Source organism: Tenrec ecaudatus, chromosome 11, assembly GCF_050624435.1.
Source record: "Tenrec ecaudatus isolate mTenEca1 chromosome 11, mTenEca1.hap1, whole genome shotgun sequence".
Classification (NCBI taxonomy): domain Eukaryota; kingdom Metazoa; phylum Chordata; class Mammalia; order Afrosoricida; family Tenrecidae; genus Tenrec; species Tenrec ecaudatus.
This window is the reverse complement of record NC_134540.1, coordinates 115126035-115142157: the sequence shown is the minus strand read 5'-3', so window position 1 is coordinate 115142157 and position 16123 is coordinate 115126035. Positions and strand designations below refer to the sequence as shown.

The 16123-nt window shown below is 39.0% G+C and overlaps 1 protein-coding gene across 2 annotated transcripts in view; it reads left to right on the top strand.

Moving 5' to 3' along the window:
- LOC142461501 (thyrotropin-releasing hormone-degrading ectoenzyme-like) overlaps window positions 1-16123 on the top strand; it is a 294642-nt gene that overhangs the window by 135107 nt on the left and 143412 nt on the right. The gene's annotated exons all lie outside the window — the stretch shown is intronic.

Sequence of the window (16123 nt, the reverse complement as noted above, 5' to 3'; positions counted from 1 at the left end):
TCACTATTTTTGTTTTGTAATGTTTGGTGGTGAGCCCTTCCCAGATATCCATGATCCTTGTTTCTTAAAATCATACTTTAAAATGTCCATATTCACTTTCTGTCCTGTGATCCTGCATCTTCTTAGTTCATTGAACCACTGCTGTTGGTTCCCAGCTGGAGCGAGGGCTGTTCTAAATACCATAGTACAATTTCAAGGGTATGCTCAACATGACGCTAAGTGTAAGTTAACTTTGTACAGGATCGGATAATGTCATGAGCCACCTGATTATAGTGCAGATGACTACCATTCTCATGTGGTCAATAAGAGCTGATTGTGAAGTTATAACTGATGGGTCCAAAATGAACCAGAAAATATAACTGTTATTGCATTCAACATTTTTTTAAATGTTAGTTTCATTTAGTCGCTCCCAGTTCCCTTCCACTCTGATGTTCTCTTTTCCCTATATCTTATCTGCTTGGATTGCACATGTTATATGCTTTGGACATCTGCTACCCGTTTTGTTGATTCCATGAGCCTGTGCTTACACCTTTACTTATCATGTTATTTATTTCTGATCAAATCCAGTAGAGAAGTAAAGATTTCCATTAAGGAATGACTGCTGTCAGAGAAACCATGGAAGAGGGTCAACTAATAACCTGTGTATGGGAAACACATTTATGCTGATCCTAATTCTTAACGCTTACAAGTTCAGATTTCAAGGACTTCATTCCAACTCGACACACACCGAGGGTTGAATTCCTGTGGGCCATCACTGTGACTATCCCCACCGCATGATGGTGGACAAAGACTGAAAACACAAACTTAGAGATTTTTTCAGGGATCACAGAAGCCAAATGCCAATTTTCAAAACTCAACTTGGAGATTTCATGCATAGAAATTTATTTAGAACATGTTGAAGAGTAATAAAGATGCCAATAGCCCTGTTACTTTTTTTCATGGAAACTTATGTAGCCAAGATTCAATCCATGAGGGAATTTTGAACAGCTCATAGTAATGTAAAAAAATTAGGATGTTAATATGATATATAATTTTTATATATAGTATAACAAAATCTCTATAAAAATGCAACACTCAAATGTTATACAAGGAGAAATATTCCTAGTTATTTTTAACTGATTTGGTTTGAGTAATATCTTTCCCTCCTTTAGTTTCTTGTTTTCCACACATTTCTCTATAAAGCAGTTTTTAAAAGGAAATTAAAGTCTCCTATGACTTATGGATCTTTAGGTTAATGATTTGAATCTGGATGGCATTAAACTCAACCTCCGCAAAATCCTGCTGGAATTTTTTGTCCATTTTTTATCCAGGTAGCTTTGTAGAACATCAGTAAATTCACCAATAAGCAGAATTCCATCACCTTTTGCCTGGGAATAGTACACTGCATGGATAATTTCCCCAGTTTCTTTTAAATATTTTCCCATATTTAAACCATCGGATAGCTCTGCTGATTAACTAAAGGTAGAATATATAATTTTCTAAGGGTATGCTTTTAAAATATCTTCACTATTAAACAACTTCTAAGTAACCTTCTCAGTATCTTGTTAGATTACACAGTTGAACAACAATAAATAATGTGTAGATAAGCTTTTGGAAAATGTTTAATGTCTGCACCTTTAAAAAAAGATTTCAAAAAGATATATCATGCAATGTCTATCTTAAAATATCGTGTTCTGTGTTTTCATGACATCCACTTCATTCACTAGTTATCTATTTTTCTCATGAGCATAGTCCATATAGTGAGAGAGGAGATCAAGTTGGAATCATATTTCATTTTGCTCTCATCTTGAAAAACTGTGTGACAGACTTGAGTGTGTTTTCTGCAGCAGCCAGAGTCACCCTTCCCAGTAATAAATCTGACCATGCCCTTCTCCAACAAGACTTGCAGTGGCCTTTTGTCCCACGTAGAAAGCAAACTCGAGCCTTATTACTTAAGGTTCTTTGTTCTGTAGCCATCACCCTCTGTCCTACCTCATTCCCATTCCACCCAGGAAGGTCTTCTTGCTACTTTTCCAACTCCCGCATGTGTTCCTGCTCAGGACTTCTGAGGTTGCTGCTCTTCTCAGCCATATTCTGAGATGTGTTCTGCTATGGTTGTTCAACCTGTTCCTTAACTTAATACAGTTTTGTTTAGTGAGGATTCAAGCTATTCTCTCATAATTCTCCTTCCCTAAACTTACTTGCTTTAATTTCACAGCATCTGGAATTATGCTCTATGTTTAGTTGCGTGTGGAATAGAGTGTCGTAAGTTCTAAGACAGTGACATGTGGACAGGTGTTAGGGAATGGTACGAGTGATACTAGAGGAGGCCAGTGTGTGGGAGCTTTCTTGGCAATATTATAAGGGCTTTCTCGCCTATCCTGGCTTTCATTCTTTGACTTTTTAACAAGGCGAGTTTGGCAATTTGTTTAATTGTAATAAACCTATGTCTATTTCTAAAATTGACGTACTAGTATTAACCTTGAAGTTTCTTAAAGATAGTAGTCTGAAATGCATTAACACATCTCTAGGTAACACAATAACTATAAAATGTCGCTGTGAGGACTAAGGTGTGCTCGACCCAAGCCGTGGTGTTTTCTTTTTTGTTGTTGTTGTTTTGTTTGTTTGTTTTTGTTTTGTTTTAAACGTTTTATTAGGGGCTCATACAACTCTTATCACAGTCCATACATATACATACATCAATTGTATAAAGCACATCCATACATTCCCCGCACCAATCATTCTCAAAGCATTTGCTCTCCACTTAAGCCCTTTGCATCAGGTCCTCTTTTTTTTCCCCCTCCCTCCCCACTCCCCCCTCCCTCATGTGCCCTTGGTAATTTATACATCGTTATTTTGTCATATCTTGCTCTATCCGGAGTCTCCCTTCCCCCCCTTCTCTGCCGTCCCTCTCCCAGGGAGGAGGTCACATGTAGATCCTTGTAATTAGTTCCCCCTTTCCAACCCACTCACCCTCCACTCTCCCAGCCTCGCTCCTCACACCCCTGGTCCTAAAGGTATCATCCACCCTGGGTTCCCTGTGCCTCCAGCCCTTATATGTACCAGTGTACAACCTCTGCCCTATCCAGCCCTGCAAGGTAGAATTCGGATCATGGTAGTTGGGGGGAGGAAGCATCCAGGATCTGGGGGAAAGCTGTGCTCTTCGTCGGTACTACCTTGCACCCTGACTGACCCATCTCCTCTCCTAAGCCCCACTATGAGGGGATCTCCAGTTAAGCCATGGTGTTTTCAATTGCCTCCTATGCGTGTAAAGTTGGACAATGAGTAAGGGGGGGAATCCATGTATTCTGACTGTGGTGTTGGTGAAGAATATTGGACGTGACATACCCTTCTCAAAAAGCAACCAGACTGATCTGTCCTGGAAGAAGTGCCGCTAGAGAGCACCTTAGAGGCAAGGCTGGCAAGACTTCATCTCATGTACCTTGGGCATGTTGTCAGGAGAGACCAGACCCTGGAGAAGGGCAGAATGCTTGGTAAAGTAGGGGGGCGGTGAAAAAGAGGAAGGCCCTTGATGAGATGTATTGACACAGTGAAGTGACTGCGGCAAAGGGCTCAAACAGAAGACCAAGTGTGAGGATGGAGCAGGATGGGAGGTGCTTTACTCTGTTATGCATAGGGATGGTGGAACCAGTGTGAGGGTACCTAACAACATAGCGGCCATACAGGGAGTAGTCAGTGGGTAGGTGCTGTTGCATCGCTTCCAGCTCCTCGTGTCATCAGGTAGAACTGAATGAAATGCTGCCCAGCAGGGCGCTCCTTTACAATCACTGCAGTGGCTCAGCCAAGTTTTGCAGCGACTGGTTCACTCCATCACCCTGAGGGTGTGTTTCCTCTACGCTGACTGTTTTATCAAGTCTGAAGTCCTTTAAGGACTAGGCCCTGCTGCTAACAATTCTTTATACAATTGTAATTCTTTTAACTTCAGCCTTTTACTTTGCCATTGTTTATGGAGCAAATCAGTTTTTCATTAAAGAGTTCGTACACATTTTATGTCATTCATTGCGTTTCCCACGATCTAAGATTACTTCCTCCCTCTGTTGCCTGTTCCCATTCCTACCTCATTCCTAATCCCACTGGCTGTTGTCCTTGGGAAGATGCTGCTCTTTTAGAGTCTCAAGGTGGACGTATATCTCTAGGATTATTGTACTCCTTAAAAAAAACAGTCTCTTGCCTGGCTGAAACTTGAGCGCCATGGGAGTGAGTTCATTTCCGGATCTAACAGGTGACCGAGGGCCATGATCAGAATCACCTGTGTCTGATTAGGAAGCCTGGTGGTTTCTGTTATTTTGAGTGTTCCTCATACGTCTGCTCTATTGGGAATATTCTGATGCGACCCCTTTCAGAGCAGCCGATAGTGGTAGTAGAGCCGGCCTAGTTCTTCTGGTCTCAGCGTGACAGAGACAGGTGTTTGCGTGACCCCTAGTTCATTGATCCAATTATTCCCATATGGCTTCAAATTTCTTCCTCACTCTTCCAGAGGGGGAAAGCCAGTAGTTCACTTGGATGACCCCTCAAAAGCGTTTAAGAACAAGACACTACTCCTTTAGGTGGGATGTACAGCATTGCCTTCGTGGACTCTGGTGTGACAGTTGACCATGACCCTGAGCCCGCAGCTCTAACAACGTCTTCCCTCAAGGTTTTTGGTTATATCTAAGAAGGTTTCAGAACTTGGCCCCTATATGCTTGACTACATTCGTGGATGTATTTTTGGCAATAGTAAACATGCCTGTACAAGTAATCAGTTTTCAAACAAGTATACTTAACGGGTATACTCCCAGTCTCCCTTCCACACCTTACAGCCGTCATGCTTATCCTGAATCTACTTGGAAATCATCCTAATTGCAAGGTTGGGTATTAACAGTATTTACACCTGCTCACTTTGGCTGTGGGACTCCGGCTAGCGTTCGTCATTTTTGCTCTCCCTGCTCTTATGCATTGCCTTCCTCTCTACTGTAGTTAATATGCCTGCCTCTGGTCCGTAATCTACCTTCCCTTGCCCTCAACCTCTGATCATTATCAAAGAATATTTCTTTCAATGTGGATTTTTTTTACTTTTTAGAGTAGTGGTTTCATACTTTACCTGCCCTGTTACAACTGATTAATTTTACTCAGCAAAATATCCTCTAGGTTTATTCATGCTCCAGGTGTTTTACAAGTTCACGGTTTAGTTTGTGTAGCATTCAACTGTGCGCATGTACCTTAGAGAAGCCTTTCTCCCGTTGCTGACCATTAGATTGTCTCCATCGCTTTTGCTATTTTGAAGAGGGCTACAGGAACACGAGTGTGCATGTATCTGTGTGTGTCACAGCTCTTATTGTGTGACAGCTTTTATTTTCCAAGGAGATGGCTTGCTGGGTCGCATGGTATTTCTATTTCCACATTTAAGGAAGTGCTACGCCATTTTTCACAGTGACAGCATCACTTTACCGTGCCACCAGATTTATATGGAGTCTTGCTAGCCTTTTTTGTATGCTGTTTTACATTTTTTTTCTATAAACTTTGCTATTAATGCTGAAGTATAGTCATCCCTTTGTTGTGTTGATTTAATTTCTTAAATATCTTATAATCATAAGAATTACTTCATATGGTTGTTGGCCTCCTGGTTGACATTATGAAATTCCGTTTATGGTTTCTCAATTTTTATTGGATTATTTATCTTTTTCTTGTGTTCAAGTTCTCTATAAATTCTATAGATCAGTTCCCTTGCTGCGTTGGTACTGGCAAACACATTTCCCCGGGCTGTGGCTTCCCTTTCCATGTTTTGGTGGCACCTTGGGTGCACAGCAGTGCCTGCTCTTAGGAAGACCCCAGTGATCCAGCGTGTCTCCTGCTCTTGAAGTGTTCTCACTTACATTTGATCGTGTATTTAGCTCTGTGTTACGGCTCTCATGTGTGTCCCTGTGGTATCAGTGATAACCTCTCTAGCTCTAGGTTTCACATCTGTAATTCATCTTGAATTTCTTTTATGTATGATATGAGATATATACCCAGTTTAATTTTTCTATAAATGAGTATCCAGCATGGTCAGTACCACTTTAATATTATTTTTTCCTAGATAATGCATTTTGACCCTTTACAAGGACCAGCTATCCATAGTCGGATGGATTTACCTCTGGATTTTTTTATTCCATTCCATTGATTATGAGTCTATTGAAACACTAAAAGGCTTTTTCTTTTCTTCTTCCCCTTCTGTTTTTTTTCCACTCCAGTGGCTGTTCAGTAGGTTTTGAGATTGAGAAGTATAATGTATCCTACCTTGTTTTTCCTTAGTATTGTTCTTACTCTAGAGTGTCTCTTTTCTTTCCATATAAAGCTGGTAATTGGTTTTTACCTCTCTTTAAAGAGTTATATTGGAAACTAGGTCAGGTTTGCATTATATCTATTGATCTTTTGGGGTGTTATTGATATTTCCACAATGCTGTGTCTTTCTGTATAATGAACATGGTGCACTCTATCATTTATTTATTTTTCTTTGGGTTGATTTTATTTGTGTTCTTAGTTTTCTTTGTATAGGCCTTTTGTTTCTCTGGTTAGATTTACTCTTAAGTATTTCCTTTGAGTAGTTCTTGTAAATGGTTGTAGCCTCTCACTGTACTGGTGCAGTCCGTATGCTAAGGAAAGAATCAGAGAGGCTGGCTTTTATGAAGGAGAATGTAGCATCAGGTTTGGAGGTAGGCTTATTAACAACCTAGTGTATGAAGATGACACAACCTTGCTTGGTGAAGATGAGGAGGTCTCGATGCACTTGAAGAACAAGGATTGCGGTCTTCATTCTGGATTATGAGTCAATTCAAGACAACGAAAATCTTCACAACTGGACCATCGTGGTAAAGGGAGAAAAGATTGAATTTGTCAAAAATCTGTCTTGCTTTGATCCACAATTAATGCTCATGGAAGCTGCTGTCAAGAGATCAGAAGGCATAATACTTTGGGTAAATTTGTTGCACGAGGCTTCTGGAGTTTTGAAAGGCTTTGATGTTACAAGCCATAGTATTTTCAGTTGCCTTACAAACATATGACTGTTGGACACTGAATAAGGATGAACGAAGAAGAATTAATCCAAATGAGTTGTGGTACTAAAGAAAAATATTGAAAGTACTGATGACTGGTACAATGAAAAACTGGTACAATGATGACTGCAGCTGATGACTGACTGGTACAATGAAAGAAGTTTAGCCAGAGCGCTTCTTCTAGACAAGGATGGCAAGACTTTGTCTCTCATACTTTGGACGTATTATCAGGAGAGACCAGTCCTTGAAGAAGGACATCATTCTTGGTAAAATGGAAGACCAGCAAACAAGAAGGCACATCAACGAGGCATTGGCACGTGTCTACAAGAATGGGCTCAGGCATGGGGACACTTGTAAGGACGGCGCAGGACTCTCAGGGTTTCGTTCTGTTGTGCGTCGGCTCCCTATGTGTCAGAATGGTCTCAGAGCAACGAAGAACAGCATTGTAAATGATCAGTGTTTTCCTGAGTTTCTTTTCAGATTTCTGCTTATTGGTGGAAACGAATCTTGACTTATTGTTGCAAATTGATAATAACATCTGAAAATAGAGTTTATTTATACTTTTTCAATTTGGATGATTTAAATTTTCCCTTTTTTGCACCGGAGCTCTAACTAAGACTCCCAGCACAACAGTGAATAGAAGTAACCCTTCAGGGCATTCTTGTGCAGTACCTGTGCACAGTGTGATACTTACAGTGATTCTTCATTGTGACTAATGTTGGCCATTGATTTGTATATGTGTCCTAGATTTTGATGGGAATTACCCATCTATTACTATTTTATCAAGAGTGTGTGTTATATTTAGGAAAATTAATTTTCTGGAAATTAAAATTTTTAATGTAGTTATTGAACTGATTTCCCCCCCTAATATTGAACCATTCTTAAATAAACATTATGGATCCCACTTGGTCTTGATGTATTTTTAAATATGTTCTTGTGTACTGTTGAATAAACTTTGTTGAGAATGTTAATATCTATGCTTATCAAGGATATGTGTCTATGATTTTCCCTCTTTAGTGATGCTTTTGCCTGGTTTTAATATCATGGGTATGTTTGCTTCATTAAGTGTGTTTGCAAGTATTTCATCTTTTTCTGTACTCTGGAATAGCCCAAGTAGGATTAGAGTCAGCTCTTCTTTGAAGAGTTGGTAAGATTCTACAATGAAACTTTGTGTGCACAGACTTTTGTTCTGCTGCTGTTGTGAGTTTAATAATAGGATTCATTTCTGCTTAATGATGGCTCTGTTCAAAATATCTTCTTCATTCTTTATTACTTTAGGTAAGTTGTGTGTTTCTATAAATATGTACATTTTATAGTTTAAAACATTTTTGGAGCACAGTTGTGCATATTTTGGTTATCCCTTTTATTTTACCTGACTCTTGTGGTGTTATCCATTTCACTAGTCTTTTTCCTTCTTTTTCTTTGTTACATTTCCAATGATTTGTGTATCTTTTCAAAGAAACAAGGTCTACATTGTTGAGTCTGTCTATTATTTTAATGTTTCATTAGTATCTGATCTGTTGCTTCTGTTCTTCTGTTGATTGTAGGCCTTCTATAGAGCTCCTTTTCTAATTATTAGAGATGTTGGGTTAAAGTGGTGATTGGGTTCTTTGTTATTTGTGTGTGTGTGTGTGTGTGTGTGTGTTTATTGCTAGATTGTTTTTCTGAGCAGTACTTTTTCTGTGAGTATTGAGGTTTTATTCTTGTTTGCTTTAAGGAGTTTTAAAAAATATCTATTATTTGATAGTTTTTTATTTAAAGCTATTATTTAACTTTGGTGTAGTTGATTGTTTATTGATCTTTCTATTGCTGATTTCTAATTTTAGAGCACTTTGCTCTTAAAAGATGCATTATAGTATTTGATGTTTTTCTTAAATTATTGTGATTTAGCTTTGTGGCCTAGCATGTGATCTATTCTGTAGAATGATCCATATGTGTTGGAAAAGAATGTATAGTATGTTGTTGAGTGAAGTGATCTGTATGTGTGTATGAAATCATGTTGATTGATGCATTCAGTTTTGTTGCGTCTTTGTTGAGTTCCTATGTAGCTGTTCTAGTCTTCATTAAAAGTGGTGTATTAAAGTCTCTTGCTACTACTTGCAAGTTTTCTGTTTATCTCTTCAATTCTGTTAGAGTTTGATTTATGTCTCTTGAGGCTTTTTCATTGACTTTTTTATGACCTAGACAATTATTATGACAATATCTTCTTGTTCAATTGATTCTTTCATCATCATACAATCAATGACTTGCCTCTTATGCTGCTTTGTCCCTTGTATGTTTTATCAGAAATTAATATTGCCCATCCCCTGTTCTTTTTTATTCTTATTAGCTTGAAATTTTTTATCTCTTGATTTTTAATCTATTTTTGTCTTTGTATCCAACGTGTGTTCCTTGAAGACAGTATCTGATAGGCCCCGTTTTCTTATCTATTTAGTTACTCTTTATCCCTTACATATTGCATTTAATCTATTTCTGTAGAGTGTAATTAACAATGGGTATTAATTTATTGCTGTTATTGTGTGTATGTGATGCTACTAGTTTCTTGCATATAATTTTCTGGACTTTGTTAATTTTTAAATTGTTGATCTTTCTTCACTTCTATTGTTATGGTTTTCCTTTTGCCATTGTTTTGAGGAAGTTTATTAATTTTTATTAATTTTCTTTATGTTATCTTGTTATTAATTAATTTTTCCAAGTTTAGAGCAATATAATTTAAAATAGACAAGCCATCTCCAGTTGGACTTTCTATAAGTACAAAATATATTCCTTCTCTTTTACTTTATAATTCTCTCATTTAAATTGATACCCAGGGCTCCCTAATTTTAGTCTTGGCTGTTTGCCTTACCCAGGACACTCCTGTATTGCCCTGCGGGTATGCTGACTTGTGTGCTGACATCCGGTCGTTGCCTGGCATGGTTAGCTCTTTCCAAAGAAGTCCCTTTAGTATTTCCTGTAAAATGGGTTTTGCACATTCTTTTCATTTCTGTTTTTCTGTAAGTGTCCCAGTTTTGCTGTTGTATTTGAAATTATTGGTTGGCAATTTGATTTTTTTTCTTTTAAAGTTTTATATACATTATAGCAATGCCTTCATGCTTGTGCAGTATCTACGAAGAAATCAGAGCTTAATTTCATGATTTTTCTTTTAGTTAAGTTTTCAGTTCCCCTGAGTTTCTTTCCAGATTCTTTCCTTATCTTTGGTTTAACCAAGTTTGATTATAATATATTTGGTAATTTTATTTAGCAGTAGGTTTGGCATTCAGACAGCATTATCTACGTTTATATCTGGGTTCTAATATTTGTTGCAGTGGCTACACAGGACTCACAAAACTTTTTCATGATTAAAGGGTATATAATGCAAGTTAACAGGTTGCAATACAAGAAATGTTCAGGAGAGAGTTGTTCATCAGGACACATTACACAGTTCTTTCAGGTCTTCTAATAAATACCCCAAAGGCACGCTACTCTCCTGTAAGCCTCAACTCACAGGCCTTCAGCTCAATTCCCTGGTTCAGCAAATCCACCTTCCCACATTAAGGACCCAGAGGGAACCCACTTCACAACCAGGCTCCAGCCTCAAAGCCTTCCGTGTTAGTTTCTCCGGGGCCTGGGAAATCTGCCACGCTGCTCTATGCTCTAGCTTCTGGTGGTGCTGCTTCTCCTCGATGGGACAACCTCCTTCTGAAACAAGGAGCTTCACTATGCAGAGATCCCGGCGTCCAGAGGGCACTCCACTCCCGGCTCTTATAGCTAATGAGTTCCCCTTTCCTGCTTGACCTAAGGGGTCATATCTTATACCCAACAGGATGGTTAGCGAAAGTATCCTTTCAGCAGTTTCTCAAAGATGCATCCACTCAGTGCATCCCCCTTTTCTGACCCAGTCCAAGGCAGGGAAAGGTTTTAGGGGAGGTACAATAGCTTTCATTAGAAAAGTCATGTTAAGAAATTCACTGGCCCTGCAGCAATCTATCTGATTGGAGTTCAGTCAGCTTCTTGAAGGCATACCTTTTTGTTCTCTCAGCTACTGGGAACATTTTCTTCCCATAACTCTTTAACACTTTTCTCTGTGCTTTTTGTTGTATCTGCTTGCTCTGAAATTCTGATCTTACAAAGTTATTCCTTTTGATGGTATCCTGCATAATTCTTTGGCTTTCTTTAGTTTTTTTCTTTCTACTTTCTTTTTCTTCTCTGACTATTTTTCTAACATATTAGTATGGAGAAATGTTTATTTATGCTTACAAATACAGCCTTCTATTGCTGCATCTTACTTATCCTTTCAGTCTACTTTTTCAGAAATCATAATGCAATTCTCAATTTCCATTTACTATTTTCGTATGTTTGCTCACTTTTTATATTTTTCAAGTTTGATTTTGTGTTTTCCTGCATTCTTCTAATATTTTATGTTTTATTTGATTTCTTCTTCAGCTTTATTGATTTTTTTCCCCTCAAGCCTTTGTAAATACCTAAATGTCATGTTATTTGAATTCCTTCTTAGTTAGCTTCATTGACAGTTCTTCTTAGAAATGTTCCTTAGTTCTATATTTTGGGCACATATTTAAGCTATTTTTGTTTTGTTTTGTTTGCTTAAGCTATTTAATATTGTGAATTGAAAGAATGTGTTTGTCTTGTTGTTGTTTGCTTTTGAGAAATTGTGATGCTGGTGTCCGCCTATTTAACTGGTGATTGTGTGCTAGTGTGCTCTTAAGCACTCAGCACCAGTATCTCTGTGGGAATAACAGATAATAGGAATGTGTCCAGGCCCCTCTGTTTTCTGCTTGTATATCACAGCTGATGGTGGATTTGGCTGGTGTGGGTCATTGTTAAACTAGGGAAGGTAGGAAAAAGAAAATAGAATAGTAAAGAAAAGTAAGGGGAAAAGAAAATAGAAGTAGAAAAGAAGAAAAAAATAAAATGAAAGCATAAAGAAGAAAAGCACAAAGAAGAAACACTACCATGAGGCAAAGGTCAAACAAGCATCCACTCTCCATCTTTACAATTCGTTTCTCTAGTACCCCACTCCTGGTACCATAATGTGTTAGTCTGGGTTGACTAGAGAAACAAATCCATGGACACTCATATAGAGGTAAGAAAGAGCTTTATATAATAGAGTAATTATATATTAAGAAAACATCCCATCCCAGTCCAGATCAAGTCCATACATCCAATATTAGCCTATATTTCCAATACCAGTCTATAAATTCCTCTTCTGACTCATGCGACACATGCACTGACACCAAATGAAGGAAGGTCACAGGTCAGTAAGTGGGAAGTCTTGTGGATCCAGTGGCAGTGGAAGCATCTCAATGCTGGTGTGGGCCTCCACATGGTTACTGCAGCTCCAGGGCTATGGCTGCATCAGTGTAGCTCCATCTGGCTTGCCAACAGGCATGTCTCGCCAGGAGTGTGGGTCCTCCTCCATGGAGCTATTTATCTCCATAGCGCCTTCAAATGAGGTCATCAAGATGTGACCTGTTTGACAGGCTAAACTCCACCCCTTCACTCTTAAGAGTCTAAAGTTGACACTAAATTATGTAACCACCAAATGAAGAAAGTAAAAAATTTGATGAAACGTGAGGGAAAAAAGGAGAAAATTAGATGGGCAAAAACTCCAAGGAGAAGACTGTTGGAGGTAGAGCAACTGACACTATTCTTGCCTTCTAGTATCAAAGGAAACCACAGTATTACTTTTAGGTAGGTCTTTTACCAGTCAGAGAATAAAGAACAGAGATGTTTGCATAATGTCCCTACTATCTTACTCACTTTACAACTATTTCTTTTTGGCAGCCACCTGGCTATTCAAAACTATTGATTACGCAGCATTAACCTTTTCTTTTACACTCTGATGAATAAATGAAATTAGAAAAAATGTTATGAATATAGCTCTAATAATTTTTTTCAATCCTGCTGTTGTCTTTTAACCTTACAAAATGCTCAACATTTTAAAAAGTCATTATTTCTATGTTTAATATACCTAGCAAATGTACTTTGTTTTAAAATAACTTTGAGATTATATCCACAGTTTAATTTAGATTGAAACCCATGCATGAGGTGCCTATTTTGTGCTAGATTCTGCTTTAAACTTTGAGGATAAAGAGATAAAGTTTGCATCATTCTCTTCAAGACCCTGCATCCAATGAGGTGGAAAGTTAATATTATGATAGAATTATGATTGTTAAACATCATGAGTAAATGTGTTATAAAGTTATTATCTGAGTCCATAAAAGAAGCACCAAGTCTGTTTCTCCATAAAATGTTTGGAGGAGAAACAAACGAAAAGAAATGGGGAGGCCCAATAGTGGAGGAGAAAGAGGAGAAGCTGCGTGGCCTCTGCAGCGTGCACGCGGCCAGCTTCAGGGGACAGGAGCCTTTGACAGCTCAGCACTGCCGGTCAGATTCTTCTTTATCTAGAAAATTGCCGTGTGGATGGCTGGCAACAATACATCCTTGCTGTATTTTCTTTTTTGTTCTATGGTTTTCAGAGAACTATTTGGGTTTCCATCCTATAGCGTAGTATTTTTCCATAAAGAACCTATAAATAGCTTTTAATAATGAATAATAACGATTTACAGATAAAAGTTGGTAAGCCTTTAATTAAACATTTAGCAAATGCTTAAAAAAAAAGCTGTACCCTAAGGGACAATGATAATGTTTTCTGCATATATTGTACAATATTTAATAGGATGTTCATTAGTTTTTAAATGTACAATCAATTAATGAAAACTGGAAAGAGTCTGGTCAGAAAAGTATAAGGATTATTATTTTTCTCCCCAAGTTTCATGCACTCAGAAATCAATTGTTTAAAAAATAGTACAGAAAATATACTTATTTGTTTATAAGCCGTGGATCTCAGGAGATTCAAGTGTTCACATTTGCAGAATTTCATAATGGTTTTAAAACAGTGGTTTGGGATCTGAGATGAAAACAAAGCTCATAAGATTAATGTATTTCAATATCAGCATATATCATCTAATTTAAATCATCTTTTGAAATATATATATTTTAACCATTAAATATATATTTCTTTGCAAGTTCTGGTGAATTAGGGAAGAAAGAAGGTAAGTGATGGAACATTGGCTTGGGAAGAGATACAGTTGTATTTGACAGTTTTTCTCTGTTTCTTTAACAGTCTACATTTGCTTCCCTTCATTATTGTATTTTCTTTAATTCCTAAATAATTCTTCTGCTCATCCCACCTGAACAGTATAGAAAATAGGAGATATCATCTACAACCTTTTCATAATATATTAATAACACATTTAATAGTACATGAAATATTCTTTAAGTTTGTTGTTTGTTTGTTTTTCATTTTGTTAGCAACGTTTTCCTGTAATGATGAAAATTTAGGAAAACTGCATTTCCACATCCGGACCTTAAGTGTACTCCCTACCGTGCTAATGACTTGAGCTAATGGAGTGCTCCATTCAGTGGAACCCACAGTTTGCTTATATTGATTACATTATCAGTAGTAGTAATCACAGATACCATTACCAACCAATTACACATACACATATCTAAGCTAGGTGACTTATTCACTAACATAATCTCTTACGATTCTTAATTTTGTAATGAAGCTGATCATCTCCTTGTCCAATTAAGTGTAACTACATAGTTTCATCGAGTAGGCTTAAATGCAAGTATATTGAATTATGTAGTGGGTAATTACTTGCATATGTTTGTAACAAGGCCAAAAGGTCAGGGCGGGAAGGCAAGTCCCAAAAAGCCTGCACATAGGGGACTTCAGAATCCTTACCAGTCCTCCTGCAGAAATTGTCCAGGTCCTGTAGAACGTTGAAATAAAAAATGCCCGTCGGAAGCCAATGTGCGTGGTTGTTAAGCTGGGACTAGGGCCAGGCAACTTGGGAGAGAAAAACAAGTCTTTTCTTTCACAAGGTCTGAGTGAGAGGGAGAGACTCATCAGGGCAGCCATAGACTGATTTTGAACGTAGGCAAGCGCCGCGCCTAAAGGTCCTGGAGATTTGGGGAAGATGGGTGGCTCTTAGGGGACCCCAAAAGAAGGGGGGAGCCACACACCTATCCCGGGTTTTTGGCACCAAAACACAAGGTCTATTTGGATGTGAAAACAGAATGAAAGACCCAATTAACGAAGTTTTAGAAGCAGGCTTTATTGAGAAGCTTGCGGGCGGGTTCAGCAACTCAGGATATTGAGCTATTGAAGCTGCGCCGGGGGAAAAAATCCTGGCGGCGTTTTTATGCCCACTGTTGGCAGGCACAGCTGGGGAGGATCATAGCTGGGGAGGTTCTGCACGCACAGGTGCTTCAGAAGGGAGAAGGTCGTTAATCTTATCTATATGTCAAGGAAGGATGGAGTGACCATATCTTCAGAAAACATTCTGGCTTTGGGACGAGCTGGTTCCAGGAATTTGGGGTTGAGCAGGGGAGGGGAGGTCGGTTAGGGTTCAGCCTTGAGAGCTAAGATGGAGGTGCAGGACTCAAAATGGAGTCTGTTGTGCCAAGACTGGGACACAGCGTTGTGCCGCGGCTCCGGCAAGCAGCAGGCCTGGGGGCGCCTGCGTCCACCCTGTTGGTTTGGGCAGGACTCTGGCTGGGTGGCCGGCTCCAGGCTGGCTTTCGGCTAGGCCGCAACCTGCGGCCTCCATTTTCCCAGCCCCGTGACTCCACTCTCAGGCAGAATGGCACCACCTGTGTCTGTTGTAGCTACACTCCATTCCCAGACAGCAAACCGCCCAGACTGCCGGAAAGTTCAGCAGAACAAGTTTCATTTCCTGCGCAGGGACCAGACCATCTGCTCTCTTGACGGGAGACTGAGCGGCCCCCCCAGTCTAATTTTCCAAAGGTTTTTATACTTTTGCAATGTGCAGGTGTGCAAGCAGGCAGAGCTCAGAGGCGAGGTATTGTGGTTAGCCATTCTTAGTTGAACCAAAACTGCTCTGGTCCTTCTCGCAAGCCTTCTGAACATCCATTTCCTTCTGTACGTTCCCTTGGGCTACGTCTGCACAGCCTAACTCCCCAGTATCAGCTAGTTCATTGGCAGTTCATAGCTAGTTTATTTACCATTCATAATGGCTTCTGAAAGCTCAAAATGACTTCTCTTGTCAAGGCTATTTAAGCTTTGCCCAGAGCTGCTATATTCTCTC